The following is a 20,268-nucleotide window of genomic DNA, read 5'->3' as shown; positions in this document are numbered from 1 at the left end:
AGGAATTAATTAGATCTTGACAATAAGCACTAATAAGGCAGGTGGATAAAAATTGTAATGGATTTCACTGCATTTCATATTTTAAGGTATCTACTTCACAGAGTAACACAAAATAAATCATAGACTCATTACAAAATATGATTTTTTTAAATATAATTATTTTTGAAGAAAGGGTCTTCAGGCAAACTGGCTCGCAAATCCTTTTAAGTGGTCCAAAATAAGACAAAATGGGTAGGGGGAAGCCAGCAGGATGTAAAAATAATCCCATCATTCATAAAATACTATAGATTTAATAAGCACTTATTAGAGGTATAAAATTAAATCAAAATCAGAAAAATTAAATTTTTTTAATCCTCATAATTTCAAAGAGATGACATAAAAGGATACCCAAGCGGAAACAAAAAATAAAATCAAAAGGAAAGGTGAATTTTAAGTGTTCCCGTCTCTCGATGGAGTGGTTTTAGGTAAAGCTGTCTTTCAACCCATCCTGGCTATAGAAGGCTCATTAAAGAGAGAAACTTTTTCCTAGAAAAGCAAATACTATTTATTTGAGCCTCATGCAAGGAATACTGAATAACACCATGAATACTGGCATTAACCATCAATTGTGGATGTAGATAAATGCAGAAACTTTTTCATGACTATTTCTCTGAATCAATAAAAGCCAAGGACATGCTCTTCCTGCTACCTCAATGCAGCTGTTTCTAGAATCCAGCCTTCCAGACGGACACAGCCCAGCATTCCTAGCCCCCTGAAGCTTCCCTTCTAGGTCCCAGGAGCTGGGCAAGAGCCTCTGGGGTGTGGATCACTAGGCCGTTTGTCTTCCCTCAACAGTGACCAAGTTCACCCACCCACTCAATTCTAAATCAACACCCTTCCAGCCGCAGGGTGACAGCTGTAGAAACAAAAGGAATATTCTCACTGTAATTTCCTGCATCTGTTGTCGAGAGGGGCCAGCCCGTGGGGGAACGTGTGTGCCTGTGAATACCAGCCCTCCTAATCAATCCACGTGGGGAAGCCTGACATCTGCATCCCCCAGCTGTGGTACTGCAGCCCTGGCACCATGTTTTGCTAATCATCCAAGTACAGCACCATAAAAGAAAGCACTTGCTCACATGGAATTCTTCTGCATATTTAAGAGGAGGGAGCAATTGAAAGGGCAAGAATACAGAAGAGGTTTTTAAAAGAACCGAATTATGCAATGTGTACAAATATTGAATCATTACGTAGTGCACTTGAAACAAAATAATGTTAATATGTCAATTATACCTCAATTTAAAAAAGAGAATTGAATTATGCTAAAATCTCTGCCTCTCTTTTACAGAGCGCTACGAGCTGGGCAGGGACCCATGGTCACCCAGGAGCCCTCCCAGGGTAAGCAGCCAGACTTTCGGTTCTTCCCTTGCGTCCTCCACACCGAGGAAGAGGGACTGGGTCTAGGTTTTAGGACCTTTAGACCAGTGTTTCCTAAACCTCTGAGAGGAATTAGCTGGGGCATTTAGTAAAAATACAAATTCCTGCACCCCAATCTATCCCGGCAGGAACCTGGCTGTCCAGGGATGGGGCCTGGGTAGCTCTATTTTTAACAAGAGCTACAGGTGATTCTTATCCTCTAGGAAGCTGGGGAGATACTCACATTAGACATTATCAGACACTCTAGAAATAATGGAAGAAGTCACCCCTACAGCTGTCATCTCTCCTCCAGAATGATGGAAACGACTCCAAGACATCCTTCCACAGCGTGAAGGGGACAACAGAGGGACAGAGAACAGGATCTTTGGGTGCAAAGGCTGGGGGGAGGGGCATGGAGAGGCAGAGGTGCTCTGGTCAGGACAGACAGCAGCCTGTGGTGGTCAAGCAGCGACCTTCTGAAAGTGCTCTGTGTGCCTGAGGCCTACAGGAGCGAGGGAATAAGGAAAGCAAGGTGGAGAGGGACGCTGGGGGAGGGACAGGGAGACAAGAGAAGCTGGTAGAGATTTCTGACCACGGATAAGCCAAAGCCACAAGTCATCTGCTTGGCATGATTCAGGTCAAGGTGAGCATGCAGACAAGAAGGACCCCATCTCCAAATCTGTCCACTCAGCTCTGTGGATGGAGTGACACCATGGCGGGACCCCAACCAGAAATGCAAGGATGTTGGGAGACATGGTTGGTTCAGCTGGCCATACCCTCAGTGGCTGCAGCCCTGGTCCCGCGGTCACGCCTCTGAAGGGGAAGTGGCTGCTCCAGCGTGGAGACAGCATAGTGACCCAGGAAGGGAGACCCACAGACCCCATGCTGAGGATGGGCACTATGGGAAGAGCCACAGCCCTTCTGAGGTCAAAGACCTGCGATCCTCAGGCCTGGGGACCTGGAGGCCAGCTTGACACAGCTTTGAGTCCAGAAAACTACCCACAGTACTGGGATTTCCATGTGAATAACCAAGTCCTTGGCCACTGGAGAGTTCTATTTTATTCTTCTAAAATTCAAAAATCGAATGGTATTTAAAGAAAAAGAAAAAAAGGGGGGGATGGAAAGAAAAGCCAGTTAATATTTAGCTGATATTTAGTTTAAAGCCAACTAATATTTACTGAGTATTTACCATCTGCCAGGCTTCACATATGAGCTCTCATTTAAGATCCCAATGATCCTATGGGGATCCAGGTGGGGAAACGGGGCTCAGAGAGGCCAAGGACCTTGGCCTTGTGTTATACAGTTAGTAAGTGGCAGATCTGAGCTTTGAAGTCAGTTCTAAGTGACACAGACAACACCCCCCCTTAGCCATTATACTCTCTTCCTAAAGTAATACCTGTCTGTAGTAGGCAGTTCTGATGTGACTCCTGTGATCCCCTGTGTAATCCCCTCCCTGTGAGCATGGGTGGGACCTGTGACTTGCTTTTAACCAACAGAATATGGTGAAGGTGACAGGAGGTCACTTTGAGCAAGTGACAGAGGACTGTGACTTCTGTCTTGCTAGCAGACTCCCCTGACTGACTCTCTTGCTGGCTTTGCTGAAGCAAGTTGCCATGTTGGGGAGGACGATCCCACAGCAACTCCAGCCAGAGAGGGTGACCTTCAGCCAGAGAAGAACGGAGGCCCTTAGTCCAATATCCTTGAGGAACTGAAATTCTGCCAACAACTGCTTAGAAGCTTATCTGTCCACACTCGAGCCTTCAGATGAGACCCCACTCCCGGCTGACACCTCGATGACACCTCCTAAGAGACCCTGAAGCAGAGGACCTAGCTAAGCCATTCCCAGGCTCCTGACTCACAGAAATGTGTTTTTTTGTTTGTTTTTGTTTTTCTGTGAGTAGGAATCAGGTCTCCTATTTTTTTATTAACAGTTTTTCAATAGATAATATGTGAACATGGTACAAAATTTCGATGACACCAAAGGGCATACAGTGAAAGGCACAGCTCTCTCCTGTCTCTATGCCTTCAGTTCTCTCCAAAGGAAACACTTATGTAGTTTTTGAATATATCTTTCTAGATGTACTTTATAAATATCTACTGGCACTTATGGGAAGTGCTTGAAGTAACCTACCTTTGTCTCTGAAATCTTGGCCTTCAGCCTGCTTTCAAACTCATTGCCTATAAATTCCCTTTCAGGTCATAACCACTCTGCTTTCAAAACCAGGTAAAGGCAATGCAGATATATTTTATCCTTTTTTTTATTGCCAAAAGGGGTTATAATGATGAGAGCAGACCCACATATTTTGATTTAGACTACAGCCCTCTAACCCGTTAATTCTTTGTTTCAACAATTGTCCAGGATATACACAGAAATGTGTTTTAAGCTACTAAATTTGTAGCACTTGATTACACAGTGATAGGTAACTAACATATTGACCTTCACAGAAAATTTACTGCACCCCAAGCAGACTGTATATGTTCTCAGAGGGTTAAAACCCTCTGGACAGAGCTGTGAGTGGGCAGCATTCTCCCCGTAGAAAACTGAAGGTCACAGGGTGATTTCAGGCAACGTGGACAGCAAATCTTTACATCTTTATGAGCAAAATCAGAGAACAAACCTCACCACAAAATACAGAAAAGCAGACCCCAACTCTGAAAGAGCACCTTGCCCTACCTGAGAAACTAAAAGAGCTGGAACTAGGACACAGAAGTCAGTTCCTGGAAGTGTGCAAATCAGTATAAATAGAAAAATTCAAGAGAAGCAGAACTTTCCAAGCCAAGAGGCCACCTTTCCTTCCCAGCAGGGAAAAGCTGAAGAGAGTGTGTATCAGAGAACAGAAATTACCTTCATATCCAATTTTATTCTCCTTTCTTTGGTGTTTGATGCTTAGGGAGTATATTTCAAATATACTCCCATTCCTTCTTCAGTGCTTTAAATAGAAAGCAGATGTTTCCGGATGGCAGAACGTTTCTTTAGGCAGACAATAACAACCTACTGTTCCCTTGCATAGTCTTTTTAGAGCTGAATAAACACCAATTGTTGCTCATTGAACACATTTTGGAACCTGACAGTAATTGTCCCCAAGAATAATTAGACACTGTGAAACAGACATATGCCTGGAATATGAAAAACACTCGGCAGACAGACCACTCCCCCTTTGAACGATTTCTGGCTCCATGTGAAATGATTCTGAAAAGAACTGGCATGACTACTTTTTGCAGAAAAAATAAAATAAAAATGATATTTTAATTTATTATAATCCCTCACTTGCAATGTTCACCAGGCTTTTCCTGACAGGAACCTGTAAAACCTCATGGTTCTTATTATTCCTGCTTCTACCTGCTTTGAATTAAAACAAACCATTCAGACATTACCTTACAGACATTTAAACACGTTTCAGAGTCTCAGAAGACTCTGAAAGCCCTAATGAGCTTACCTGGCTTGACTCTTGAATCCTTCCGCATATCATTCATACAGCACCAAGAGAAAGGTGCAGCCCCAAGCTCGATGGGCATGGCACTGCCCACCCGGCTTCAAAGACCTTCCCTGGCTCTATGCCCCATAGGACCAGCTCCAAGTGCATCAGAATGATCCACAGACGCCTGAGCACCTGTCCCTGTCCCCTCACCAGACAGGCTCTGCTGCTTTTCGGCTAGCACTTCCAAAGCACCTGCATTTTCACAAGACCATGCACGTGCCCTTCACTGGGGCTAAAATATCCTTCACCCTTGACTCGCCAGAAAGGCTCTCCCCCTAGTCCTTTGAGTTCTACCATAGCATCTTTTCTTCTTTTTTTTTTTTTTAAACTTGGGCAAGGTAGTTATCTTTCTCTCTCTCTCTTTTTTTTCTTTTTTAATATTTATTTATTTGGCTGTGCCAGTTCTTAGTTGCAGCACGTGGGATCTTCACTGCCTCAGACAGGATCTTTAGTTGCAGGGTGCTTGATCTTTTAGTTGCGGCATGTGGGATCTAGTTCCCTGACCAGGGATCAAACCCAGGCCCCCTGCATTGGGACCACGGAGTCTTAGCCACTGGACCACCAGGGAAGTCCCCTACCATAGCATCTTGAGACGTCTAATTTGTGCTCTCAGGATACAGGCCCTGGACTGAGCACCTGTCACGAGGGAACAGAAGCATAGGCTCATCAGGCTCTCAGCCCTCATTCTAGATGCTCAACAGGCCCCTAGTTGGCAGGGTCAAATCCCTGAGCCCAGGAAAAAGATCTGGGGGAAAAAGGAGATAATAGACAAAAGGTTTAGCACAATTCTTTCATGCAAAGAATCTGCCAAACTCACAAGTATATTGTAGTTCTACTTTCACACAAAATCCCCATAATAAAGTTACCATTCTTTGCAGATAATAGTATCACACATCTAGAACACCTAAGAAAATCAACTGAAAAGGGAATAGGAATAATGAAATCCAGTAAGGTGACTAGGTACAAAATTACTAATAAAAAAATAACATCAATAGCCTTTCTATACATACAAACAACCAGAGAGACAATATAATAGATTTTAAAAGATCCCATCTAGAGTAGCAGCCAAAAAGATACAATTTCTAGGAATCAATTTAAAAAGTAAGCAAGATCTGTACAGAAAAAGTAAAGATAACTTCTCAGGCATACAAAAGAAAACTTTAATAAATAAGACATCCTGCTCTTAAATGAGAAAATTAATATACGCAGATGTCAATTACCCCTGAATACATACATACATTTAACAAAATACAAATATTAACGGAATTATTTTTAGAACTAGACAGGGTTATTCATGTGGAAAACTTAACATGAGAGGACAGCCAAGAAAATTCTGAAGATGAAGAGCAATGAGGAGGTTTAGCCATAATGTAGGCAGATATTGAAATGTATTACTATAAAGTTACAGCAAATGAAATGAAGAGCTATGAGCAAAGAAATAGACTAATGGTACAGACAGAATCTAGAAGCAGAAGTCCAAGGAATTAAGTATATGATGTAGGCAGTATTACCCATCAGTGGGGACACAGAAACCATTCCATAAACCCTGTTAGAGCAATGGACCAGCAACTCCCTGGGGAAAACCTGCACCTGCTGGACCTTAGCCAGAAGTCCATCTCCTTGTCTGGTCTGAGCCCCCTGAAGGGGGTCACAGCAGACCCATTCTATTGAAGTGATTTCCATCTGTCCCAAAACTGCCCAGATTAACAAAGCTGATAAGTGAGAGATATCACATAAGTCACATTTGTCACAAATCTTCTTACTCCACTGACTAGGGATTCCCTTTTTGGGTCACATTTACATCACGGAACAGAATGAGAAAAGTACCCCTGATGAACACTGACAGGCTTTCTTGATGACACTACCTTTATCATAGAGGGCTTGACAGTTTTTCAGGAGCTCTCAACCCACGTTCTCCTGCGGGTCTCCTGTGATGTGGGTTTGCCTAAGTTCTGGGACTGGTTCACAGGCTGAGGGCTGCCCCAGAGGGCCCATGAGGTCCATTGCCATGTGCTTTGGAAAAGGGTCCGTACTCTCCAAAAGGGGTGGTGGGCCCAGAGCAGTGGGCGAGGATCCCAGTGGTCGGGAAGGGGAGAGGCAGAATTTCAGAAAAGCAAATCTGTGATGGAAGGCAAGTATTTGTATGGGGTGGGTGAGGGGCTTCTCTGAGGATGCAGGATAGGTAAACATATGATGGGAAGATGAGACCAAGGACGGGATCAAGGAAGAAAATAAAACTCACCAGCAACACTGCAAGACCATCTCGTGTTCAAACAGCACCCTTCTACTCCGGCACAGAAATTCCTCCCCCTCCTCCAAACGTCCCCCTCTACCCCCGGCCCAGAGTCCAGCAAATCTTCTGGGTTTAGCACGTGAGGGGAAAATGACTCTGCAGACATGAGAGGTGTGCTCAGAGACTGGCAAGTGCTATTTGTGGCTACAGGAGTGGGTGGCAAGAGATGAGGCCTGGGGACTTCCCATGGCTAAGACTCCATGCTCCCAATGCAGGGGTCCCAGGTTTGATCCCTGGTCGGGGAACCAGATACCACATGCCCGACGCAACTAAGAGTCTGCATGTCGCAACTGAAAGATCCTGCATGCCGCAACAAAGACCTGGTGCAGCCTAAATAAATAAATAAATAGGTTTAAAAGAAGAGATGAGGTCTGAGAGTGGGCTGAAGCCAGATAGCCATGGATTCTGAATGACACGCTAAGGAAACTGGTCTTTATCTTGGGGGCCACCGTCCCCAACTGTGCTCAGTGGAAAATTTATGTCAAAGCTATTTTCTCTTCCAAATACAGTCTAAGAAATATATATGTAGGAAAAATGTTAAATGCACTTGGATAGTTGTTCTCATAATTATGGGATATCATCATTAAGAGATTGTGTTCTCTATCCAAGACTGCTGGGTCACGGGTGATGCACCAATGCCCGTCTTTTGAGTTGCACATGGGCGTGTCACCTGCACTTACAAACCAGCCACCGAATCAACAGGCACCTTCTATGCATGATATTTCATCTATGGAAGGTATCCTAGGATTTCAACATACATTTGTGATTTTACTCTATATGTGGTATATTGAACATTTATACTAAAAAAAGTCATTCCACCTGAATCTATGTGATAAATGGGAGTTTTAAAACAAAAAGCAGAGTTTTATGATTCACCTGCTATGAACACCAAAAGCCAAGAACCAGAAAACATCCAAGTGATGATTTCTAAAAAGTCAGGTGGCAAGCAGCCAAGTCATAACGATTAATGATTCCTGGGACAGCTAATTCAAGAGAGTGCAAAATATTGCCGAAGGAGCAGTTTGCGTTCTTCCTTTTGCTGTAACACATCTGTGCACACAGATTTTCCTGTTACACTGCAATGCAAACAGAATATAGAAGACTTTATTCTGCGTCTGCTATGAGGGTATGACTTGGCAACATCATTCCTAATTAAGCAGATATGATTTTCTTATAAGACTGGAAAAATAATGTTCTCAATTTTAAATGTTGAGGGCTTTTGTATTCATCTACAGTAAACATAAAATGCGGGGAATGGGGAGTGACTGGTAACAGGTTCTGGGTTTCCTTGAGGAGGGAAAAATGTTCTAAAATTAGACTGTGTTGATGATTGTACAAGCTCTGAATATAGTAAAAAGAAATCAATGAATTGTATATTTTATATAAGTAAACTGTACGGTGCATGAGTTTTATCTCAGTAAAGCTGGGTTTTTTTAAAGATCAAGTGTAGAAAAGGATAAGAGGGAAAAAGACCCAAGTTTTCTGGCTTGGGCAGTTGAGAGGAAATGTGAGTCATGATGAGTGGACCTTGCCTGTGGACCATCTGGAAGAGAAGTTGGAAAGCAAATGGGGGACTTCCCCGGTGGTCCAGCGGTTAAGATTCCACGCTCCCAATGCAGGGGGCCCGGGTTCGATCCCTGGTCAGGGAACTAGATCCCGCATGCCGCAACTAGAGATCCCGAGTGCCGCAACTAAGACCCGGCATAGCCAAATAAATAAATAAATTTTTTTTTTTAATTTTTTTTTTTTTTGCGGTATGCGGGCCTCTCACTGTTGTGGCCTCTCCCATTGTGGAGCACAGGCTCCGGACGCGCAGGCTCAGCGGCCATGACTCACGGGCCCAGCCGCTCCGCGGCATGTGGGATCTTCCCGAACCGGGGCACGAACCCGTGTCCCCTGCATCGGCAGGCAGACTCTCAACCACTGCGCCACCAGGGAAGCCCAATATTTAAAAAAAAAAAAAAAAAAAGAAGGCAAATGGGACCTCTTTTCAGGGTGACTCTTCAAGGTTAGAAGACTAGACTGGGGAACCCACTGCAGCAGCTGAGCAGAAATCACAGGTGGATGAAACCACTCAGGGTGCGTACACAGGGAGAGAGGAGGAGAGGGACAACTCAGCTGGGGGACAACTAGGACAGGGGCAGGAAGAGGACCCATCCTTAGAGATGAAGTACAGAGGTCAGGAAAGCAGTAGGGGAGCCAGGAAAGCGCAGCGGAGCTCAAGAGTCCTCAGGGTCATTCAGGCTGACAGAGCTTTCCAAAAATCCAGTTGGCTTCATATCATATTGGAAGCCACCATGTAGCCCAACCTTTATCGGGAAAGGAAAACAAAGTGGTGGACATATGAAATATATACCAAAACGACTTAACAGCCCTTATTTCGCATCAGGAACATAACAGGGTTTGGTTTTACTTCTAGTTCCTTTCTTGGCTCTTTTCACCTGTCAGAGACAAAGCTGAAGAAGAGGAGGGCGGCTCCACAAAATCGTGCTGCTTCTCTTTGTTGAGAGTAAGCGGGAGGCGGGGGGGGGGACGGGGGGGGACTTCCCTGGTGGTGCAGTAGTTAAGAGTCTGCCTGCCAATGTGGGGGACATGGGTTCGAGCCCTGATCCGGGAAGATCCCACATGCCACAGAGCAACTAAGCCCGTGCGCCACAACCACTGAGCCTGTGCTCTAGAGCCCGCGAGCCACAACTAATGAAGCCCACACGCCTAGAGCCCGCGCTCTGCAACAAGAGAGGCCACCGCAATGAGAAGCCCAAGCACCGTAACGAAGAGTAGCCCCCGCTCGCCACAACTAGAGAAAGCCCGTGCACAGCAACAAAGACCCAACGCAGCCAAAAAATAAATAATTAATAAACTTATAAATAAATTTATTTAAAAAAAAAAAGAGTAACGGGGAGACTAGTTCAGACTGTGGAACAGTACATGCTCCCTAGGAGGACCTGATCATCTGTGTGACCTTGGCCAAGTCACTTCCCTCAACATTAACAGAACCACCTCAAGGGACTGTTTAGATTAAATGTGATAATATATGCAAAGTGCTTTCTTTCTTTCCTTTTTTTTTTTTTTTTTTTTTTAACGTTTTGGCCACACTGCACAGCATGTGGGATCTTAGTTCCCTGACCAGGGATTGAACCCGCGCCCCCTGCATTGGAAGCACTGAGTCTTAACCACTGGACTGCCAGGGAGGTCCTGCAAAGTGCTTTTTTGTTAGTAATAGCAGCCAGTTAAAGGAATATTATGATAATATATTAATTACACACGTGAGACATCACTTCAGGGAAGACAATCCCCTTTTCCACCTTAGACAGCTCAATATGCCCAAAGAGACCTAGCTCTCTCTCCCTGTTATCATCAGCAAATTAAACAAAAGAGAATCTTCGAAAAGAATAACTGTGCACTTTCACAATTTAAAAAAAAATTTTATAGCTTAAAAAATTTAGAAGCCTGGGATTTATTTTTTCCTTTACTGGCAAATTAGTACTAACTATGGCAAACTGGTTTTGTGGTTCATTTTTGTCTTTTGGGTTCCTGGGTAGCAGCAAGGGGGATCCTAGTACCAGTTCTAGAAACCAACTGCAGTTAAGTATATAGCTTACCACTCTGAATTTGGGTTCAGGGGGGAAAAGCTCTTTTTGTTTTCCTAGGAACTCTCCTGTAAAATTAGAATTGCATGGTGTGAAGAGGCTGGTAACTTGCCAAGTCAATTGCAAAAGATGTAAAATACAAAACCAAAGGTGCAGACATACCTCAAAAAAGCATTTGTGATGTATTCATTTGCACTATCAGTTGGTCTCTCAGGCTAATAGATATTTTATGTGTGTATTATAATACAAAATTTTCTACAAAAATAGGTGGCAAGTATAGAGTCACCAGATTTGGTGTGCGCGCACACAGACACATACACACATATACGCAAATACAGAACTGGCGAAATTTAAATTTCATGGATAATTTTAAAATTATTTTCATTGCGCTATAATTCAGATATCATAAAACTCACCCTTTTAAAGTGTACAGTTCAGTGGTTTTCAGTTTACTTACAGCATTGTACAGCCATCACCACTATTTAATTTCAGAGCATTTTCGTCACCCCCAAAACCCCATTCATACTCATTAGCAGTCACTCCATTCTCCCCACCTCCAGCCCCAGGCAACCCCTGATCTACCTTCTGTCTCTAGGGATTTGCCTGTTCTGGACATTTCATATACATGGAATCACAGTATGTGGCTTTCTGTGTCTGGCTTTTTTTACTGAGCACAATGTTTTCAAGGTTTATCCCTCATGTAGCATATATCAGTACTTCATTCCTTTTTATGGCTGAATATTAATCCATTGTATGGATATACTACATTTTGTCTCTCCATTCATTAGTTGATGGACACTTGTACTGTTTCCACCTTTTGGCTATTATTATCAATAATGCTGCTACGAATATCTGTGTACTAGATTTATGTGGCCATGTGTTTTCTTGGCTCTTGGGTTTATACCTAGGAGTGAAAACAGTCATATGGTAACTCTATGCTTAGCTTTCTGAGGAACTGCTAGGCTTATTTCCAAAGAGGCTACACCATTCTGCATACCCACCAGCACTGTCTGAGAATTCCAACGTGCCTGCATCCCTTCCAGAACTTCTTATTGTCTGTCTTTTTTATTACAGCCCTCCCAGTGGGCATGAAGTAGAGGCTAACAGATACCTAACACATCTCTAGGGGGACAATGGTGTACTTGATGAAGGTGACCTACACCCTAGGTAGACAGACAGAGTGTGTGCCCACTCTGGGCCTCCACTGTCTTACTTGGGTTGTTGCTATCCCAGGGAGGAACCCACCTCACACCAGGCTGCCTATTTCAGGGTCTCTTATGAACAGGAGAATTTTTTTAATGCTTTTAGAAATATTGATAACAGAAAACGGAGGTTTTGAGAGAGGCAAGGAAGGAGTTCCGTAAATACTGAAGCAAAGGGTTTTTAGGTAAGGCAACCTTGGGAGATACAAGCAAAGCTGTAGATTGTGGACAGGTCATATCTCAAAGACTAGGAAGATGTTCTCGTGGGCTCTGCCATTCTCCCCTTGTCTGAAGTGGCCTGGACAGAGTTGAAACTCAGCATCCCTGCGGGCTGCGGAGAGGTGGTTATGGAAGTCCCCAGTGCCTCAAGAGCATGTCTACTGTTCTTGCTTTGCTTCCAAGCTACTCTGACCACCTCACAGAGGCTTGAGCTACAAGAAGAGAGCTCTGGATCCTTCCAGAACTTCTCTTGTGCAGCTGGAAGCCCCTTGGCTGCTTCCGGACAGTGGTGCCTGCTGGTAGAGACTGAGAGTCTGACTGAGAGTCTACCTACAGCCCAGATCACCCCGCCTTCCTGCCCCCTTGTCTTGGCCACTGTCTTTGCTTCTGTGCCCAACAGCAGCTCTCTCTCAGGCTACCTTCTTTAAAAAGCTACAGAAACCACTGCTTAGAAGAGTAAACTACGACAGGCAGACGGTAGGTTACACAGTCAAGCTCTACATGCCTTAGGGAACGGTTCTTGTCCCAGTCCCCCTGCCTGAATCCTTTTCTCTAGACTCCCAGGTCCAGGTTCCCTGCATGGCAGAGTCCCTCAGCCTGGGGAGCCTCAGGTGCCATCTCTTCTGGTCATTTATTCAAAAAGTGTGCTAAGACTGTGGGAAACAGTTGGCAGTTCCTCAAAAAGTTCAACACAGAATTACCGTATGATCCAGCTATTCCATTTCTAGGTATATACCCCCAAAGAACTGAAATCCGGGGCTCAAACAGATACTCGTACACTAATCTTCATAGCTGCGTTATTCACAATGGCCAAAAGGTAGAAACAACCCAAATGTCCACCAACAGATGGATGGATAAACAAAATGGGTTACATACATATAATGGAATATACTATTCAGACGTAAAAAGGAATGAACTTTTGACATATACCACAACACAGATGAACCCTGAAAATATGCTGCTAAATGAAATAAGCCAGACACAAAAGGACAAATACTATATGATCCCACTTATATGAATCAAACAGCCGAATGCATAGAGACCGAGAGTAGAATGATGATTACCAGGGGTTGGGGGCTGGCGAGAATGGGGCGTTCGTTACTGCTTAACAAGTACAGAGCCTCTGTTTGGGACGATGAAGAAGGTCTGGAGAGGGGCAGCAGTAACAGGCTCACGACACGGTGAACGTTCTACGTGCGACTGAACTGCAAACACACTTAGAAGTGGTTAAAATGCTAAACTTTGGGATTTCCCTGGCAGCCCAGTGGTTAAGACTCCGAGCTTCCACCACAGGGGGCGAGGGTCGGGGAGCTAAGATCCCACAAGCTGCGTGGCGCGGCCAAAAGTAAATAAATAAAATTTTTTTAATGCTAAACTTTACATTATGCATATTTTCCAACAACAGTGGCAGAGTGTGCTGGGATGGAGCAGGCCTCAGGAGGACGGGGCAGGGAAGAGCAACCCTGAAGAACAACAGCTCAAACGCAGCAGAGGGAAAACTGCAAACAGTGTGCATTGAAAGGGCAGGTGGAGCAGAGGTGGGCAAGCTGGGCAAGCTGGGCAAGCTGGGCAAGCGGGAGGGAAGCCAGGGAAGACGGCCAACACCAAGCCCGGGAGCTCAAAGCTTCAAGGAGGGAGCTGTCCAGAGCCTCTAGCGGCTCCGAGGATGCTGAAGACTGCAGAGAGCACAGTGACACAAAAGTGTCCACAGCACTTGACAGCAAGTTGCACCTTCTCAGTAGAAAAGAACTGTGAACTAAAACAATGAGAGGTTTTTCAGCATCAAACTGCAAAGACTAAAAAAAACAAAAACAAAAACAAAAACCACTTGCCTGCTGAAAAAGTTCTGGAGATGGATGGCAGTGATGATTGTACAACAATGTGAAAGCACTTAATGCCAGTGAAGTGCACACTTAAAAATGGTCAAGATGGTACATCAGGGACTTCCCTGGTGGTCCAGTGGTTAAGACTTCACCTTCCAATGTGGGGGGTGCAGGTTCAATCCCTGGTCAGGGAGCTAAGATCCCACATGCCTCGTGGCCAAAAAACCAAAATTAAAAAAAAAAAAAAAGATGGTACATATGTTGTGTACATTTTACCGCAATTAAAAAAAAAAAGATTAAAAAAAAATCCAGCCTGCTAGAGTGGAACGCATCTGTCTCTTTTACACTAATGGGGTATGACCGGGAGAGCTCTCTGGGAGGCAATTTATTGAATCAGTAATAAATTGATTAAAACTGCATTCTCCTGGGACTTCCCTGGCGGTCCAGTGATTAAGACTCCGCGCTTCCACTGCAGGCAGCATGGGTTCAATCCCTGGTGGGAGAACTAAGATCCCACATGCTGCATGCGGCCAAAAAAAAATGCGTTCTCCTGAAGCCAACAACTCCACTTTTTTTTTTTTTTAACTTCTTTATTGGAGCATAATTACTTTACAATGGTGTGTTAGTTTCTGCTTTATAACAAAGTGAATCGACTATACATATACATACATCCCCATATCCCCTCCCTCTTGCATCTCCCTCCCACCCTCCCTATCCCACCCCTCTCGGTGGTCACAAAGCACCGAGCTGATCTCCCTGTGCTATGCGGCTGCTTCCCACTAGCTATCTATTTTACGTTTGGTAGTGTACATATGTCCATGCCACTCTCTCACTTCGTCCCAGCTTACCCTCCCCCTCCCCGGGTCCTCAAGTCCATTCTCTACGTCTGCATCTTTATTCCTGTCCTGCCCCTAGGTTCTTCAGAACCATTTTTTTTAGATTCCATATATATGTGTTAGCATACGGTATTTGTTCTTCTCTTTCTGACTTACTTCACTCTGTATGACAGACTCTAGGTCCATCCACCTCACTACAAATAACTCAATTTCGAACAACTCCACTTCTAGGAACCTATTCAAGGGCGATAAATGAGGACGTGCAAAGTTATGAGGGCAAAAGGACAGTCACTGAAGAGCTGTTTATGACACACACCTCCCCTGACAAACATACAATCCTTGTGAATAACCTAAATGCTCCAAAGTGAGGGACTGTTTAAATCAAGCACAATATACCCATGCAAGACATACCACTTAGCCTTTAAAACTTGTAGTGCTTACTAACATGGAAAGATGTTCTTTTTTCCTTTACCCATCATGATTTATTCTTTACTTCATTAAATTATCATTCAATGCTTTACATCCAGAAGTTACTGAATAAGGAGGCCAACAGGTGTTGCTGAGTACAGTCTGTGTCCCCTTTCCTTCTGAACAGAACCAGCTAGGACTTGAAGGGCTTCAGTGTCACTCAAAATCTCTTCTTCAAAGAAAACAAAACAAACAAGAACTCATAGGTTCCAGAGTTCCAACAAAAGCTCGCCAACACTAGGACTATAGATGCTACTAAGGACGTATAGTATTAAAATGAAAAGAGCTTACAAAAAAGCATCCTACCAAGATCTCATTCTTATAAATACGCATACTAATAAAAATATATATTAACTTAGCAAATATCTACTCCACAGCTCCATAGGAGAGCTATGCTGACCACTGGGAATACCCCAGAACAAGACCACCACGGCCTCTGCCTCAGAATCCAGGGAGCTCTGGAGCTACCTGTGTGTGCATGAGGAAGACCAGGGAATGGTGACGACAGAGCTGGGGTTTTCTCTGGCAAAGGGAGAAATGAGGGTTATTGAATGCGTGCGAGGTGAAGACAGTGAGCCTTGCTACAACCTGAAATTGTGTCTGGGCAAGAGAGAGGCCGGTGTCGCTGGCTTCCCAACCTAGAGGTCAAGTGTAGAACCACCTGGACCAAATAAGACAGGTGTGAGAGGACCCCAAACACCACGGTTGACAGAGGGAGAGGGGTTGGTGCTCTGAAGAACTTTATACAGGGATTTCCCGGGCGGTCCAGTGGTTAAGACTCTATGCTTCCACCACGGGGGTTACGGGTTCAGTCCCTGGTCAGGAAACTAAGATCTCCCATGCCGCGCAGCCAAAAAAAAGAAAAAGAAAAGAAAAGAAAAAAGCACGGTGCCAAGAGTTAACATTATATTGTATACTTACCATTTTGCAAAGATCTTCTGTTAAGTGTTCTTATGTCACACACACATATAATAAGAAGGGCAGGAGGAAGCTTTTGGAGGGAATGGATTTGTTTATGGCATAGATTGTGGTGATAGTTTCGCAGGTGTGTTCTCATCTCCAAACTCATTAAGTTGTGTACATCAAATATGTACAGCTTTTTGTATGCCATTTATACCTCAGTAAACTGTTTTTTCTTAAAAAGTTTAGCTAGCAAGGGAACAGAAATGACAGAAGCTGGATAGGGACTTGGCACCAACAGAACTGAGACCCAAGGTGCCCTCTAAGTGCACAGGAGCTGGGCTGGATATCTCCAAACCACGGACTGCCCTGGAAAGAGCCAGAACCCTCATTTTCAGTGGTTGTTTGGGCTTGTTTCTAACTCACAGTTAATCCACTGGTTTCCAACCTACTGACCAAGAAGTGGCCACTCATCATTCATATCTTCCCTGTGGACCGCACTGATTGAAAGATTTTGACCTTCCAGGCAGTATTTATGAAAGAATAATTTGTTTTCTCACTTCTTTATGACTGAAGTCATGTATAACGTCCAAATAGCTTTCTAATCAGCAGGATTTCACCAAGGTGGCCTCAAGAATTGATAGGATTCCAGCCAAAAAGGAAGGTATGTTAGTTACCTGCCCAAGCAGCCTAAAGCAGAACAACTGCCCTTTGTCTTGGGGAAATAATAAAATAGCCTGGACACCGGTTCCTACCCTCCCAGGCCCCTGGGTGGGAACTGCTGGACAGCCATTTCCTTTGCACCCAAGGACACTGCACATGACGCCAAAGACACACAGGAAGGCACAAGCAGAGAGGACCTGCCCCCGTGGGGACAGCAACAAGTCCCAGCACCACGTAAGGCAGAAGTGACATGTTTAGCAGTTAACATTATGAGGCTGAAACACTGTATGTCTTAAGGGAAGGAAGCCTAGTAAATAAAAATAAATCCCTTGTTCTAGAGCCACCGTGAGTTCACTCTGACATGCAGAAGCAATGCACCTCTCTCCAGCCTTTTATTTGCTGCAGTCCCACGCACACAGTTGGTCCAAAATATTTGCTGAACTAAATGATTTGTCTTCGATGTAATGTGGAAATTATATCGGATGTGCCCAACGAAGCAAAAATTCCTTTCTATTATTACCCACAATGTCAAGGGCAAATGTGTAAACAGCTCATCTGGTCCAAGAGTTCAGGTGTGGGGGCCCCAAAGCAGGCCTCCTTCAGTTCCGGAGAGTGTCCCTGGGACAGCTGGCGAGGCCAGAGCTCTACAGGACTGGACCCTACACTCCATGGAGCAGCTCAGCGTCAAGGGTTGTGGAGAACACCCGGGCAGTGGATTCCCAAGGACGCCCGGGGCCAAGAGCAGGCAGGGCTACTGGAGCCCTGCATCCTCCAAGCATCCAGGCCCAGACCTCTATCTACACTCCTAAAAGCCCTTCAAAAATCTAACACTTGGCCCTAGGGACAGAGAGATGAATGAGATGCTGTCCCAGACAGCACATACTGGCAGTGACACCGAGTGAGTACTGGGTAAAGAAAGCCAGCACCTAAGGGTGCAGACCTGAGGGCTCAGGTACGGCAGTCAGAGGTCTTTGCCAGGGAGCCTCGATCTGGTTGGGACAGCGCCCAAGAGCCATGGGACAGGACATCACAGTGCTCAGATTCCCCTCCCACTGGGGGCTCATTTCCATCTTCTACTTGAGTATCAGGTCCCACCTTAGCAGGGGTGCTGGGTGATCCGCAGGGGCTTACTTGCTTGTTCCCAAGTTCTTCTCCATGGAGCTTTTCCACACGCTCACTTCCACAGCTTCAAGAACCAGCTCCTCGTGATGGTGCCGAGAGGTCTGCCTACAGCCCAGGTGTCTCTCCTGAACGTGGCGCCCACACCTCCCCTCCCTGCAGCCCTGTTTCAGGTGCTCCCACCTCCGGCTCCGTCAGCACGGCAGAATCCTGAGGAATCTCATGCCAGCACACAGCAGGAACATCTCTGGCCTCTGTCCGCTCCCCTGCAGCTCGGGCCCTTAACCTTCTTCCTAGCAGCGTCCTCAAATGGGCCACAGGTGTGCTGAGCCATGAGCCTGCACGGCACAGAACTCGGAGGGCATCCATCCGTGGCGGTGTGGCTCATGAAAGCTCTGCACCCTGACTCTGTCAACTGCCTGGCAGAAAGCAGGCGTCTGGAAGGTGTCTTGAGAAAGAAGTGGCTTTTTTCTCATTTGTACAAAGATGTCATGGCGTTGGGAGGAAGGAGCTTGTTGACCAGGGGATCTCCTCAACCCTCGGGTGCACAGCAGAGCCGGGGACGACTGGAGTGCCCGGGCTGGTCGCTTCTGACCATGAGCAGTCTCGTCCGTTTACCCATGAGCGGTACAAATATTTTCCGTGTGTCCATGACGTTAAGAAGATTGGGCTACTCTGGCCTCGCTTACAACCACAGCCTCTCTCTGTTTCTGGATCCTTTCTGTTGGCATCTAAACAAGCTCAGGTTTCACCCGTTTGCACCACCTGTAAGGCTGCGTGCCTGCCCCACCCAACACCCCCTTCTGCCCACAGGTCACTGCTCCGGGAAGCAGCGCCAGGCTGCTCACCAGGAAAGGATCCAGGAGGACCAAGGCCCAGTCATGGGGACAGTCTAGGTGGGCCACGAAACCACCTCCGTCCAGAATCCCGCCATCACTCTTCCACCTGGGGCGCCTCAGGTGCATGGTCACACATTACTAGTCTAACAATTCAGTTCTTCAACTCTCCCCACTAAGAGGTTTCATGGGTCAAACTGACCTCAGACTCCAGCATTAGTTACAACAACAACAAAAGAAAGTCAAAGAGTCAACCAGGAGTTAAATGGAATGTCCAGGAAGAGTTCAGCTAATACATTACCACAGTAGAGCACTATATCACCATTTAAAAAGAGAACATTATTATGACTGTATAAATATTGTTCCCTGCAGAGCCAAGAAATGTGCCAGGAATTCTAGTTCCTTCTGTACAGTTCCAATGTCAAGAGCCAAGTGCTCCTCAAAGGGAAAAGTTCCCAGCATCCAGGTCAAAGAGAAGCTTCTCCTCTCCAGCTCTCTCCCCACTGTTCAAAGCAGGTGGTGGTGGTATCTTAGTGTGTTTCACATTTGGATCACAACAGGCTTGCGGTCATTTTTCTTTTTTGTGGCATTTTTCTATTGCCTTCTTTTTCCTATTGAGAAAAGAAACACAGCCCATCTTCCTATAACCCTTGTGGTCTTCCAGCTTCTTGTTCATTCTGAACATTTCCTGGAATCCATTCCAGTCTCTGTCCTGGAGATATTATTCTTGGAGCTGACGACTTCCAGTTCTAATTTGGACTGGGTGCTTCTGAGGCCCACTCACAGCCGTCTGTCTGGAAGTTCTTTTCTTTAGGCTCCCAGAAGCTACCAATTCTCTTTCTGCCCCCAACTGCCTCCTTCATAGGCTTCACCCTTGTTTGGCTGGTGTAGACCCTCAGAATGAGTGGGAAGTAAACTTTTAAGTCCTTGCATACCTGTAACTGCCTTCACTCTCCCCCCTGACACTGGATGAATTTGGCTAGGTGTATTTGCTTCCCAGGGCTACAAATGACCACCAACTGGGTGGCTTAAAACAACAGGATTATTCTCTCACAGTGTGGAAGCCAGAAGTCTGAAATCAGTTTCACTGGGCTAAAACCAAGGTGTCAGGAAGGTCAAGCTCCCTCCAAAGGCTTGAGGGGAGAATCCGACTCCTGGCCTTTTCTAGCTTCTAGGGTTGCATTCCTTGACCTCTCCCTCCATCTTCAAATCTCTCTCTGCTGAGGTCTTCATGTCCCCATCTCTCTTCTGTATCTGTGTATAGTAAAATCTCCTTAGGTCTCTCCCTCATAAGGACACGTGTGATTGCATCAGGGCCCACCAGGATAATCCACCATAATCTCCTTATCTCAAGATCCTCCCCTTAATCACATCCACAGACCCTTTTTTTTTTACCTTATAAGGTAACACTTACAGGTTCCAGAGATTAGGGCCTGATATTTATAGGG

At 45.3% G+C, this 20,268-nt stretch overlaps 1 protein-coding gene across 1 annotated transcript in view; it reads right to left on the bottom strand.

The window, feature by feature from the left end:
• HOMER2 (homer scaffold protein 2) overlaps positions 1-20,268 on the bottom strand; it is an 85,564-nt gene that overhangs the window by 40,156 nt on the left and 25,140 nt on the right.

This window comes from Phocoena sinus, chromosome 2, assembly GCF_008692025.1.
Source record: "Phocoena sinus isolate mPhoSin1 chromosome 2, mPhoSin1.pri, whole genome shotgun sequence".
NCBI lineage: Eukaryota > Metazoa > Chordata > Mammalia > Artiodactyla > Phocoenidae > Phocoena > Phocoena sinus.
This window is presented reverse-complemented; position numbering and strand designations above follow the sequence as displayed.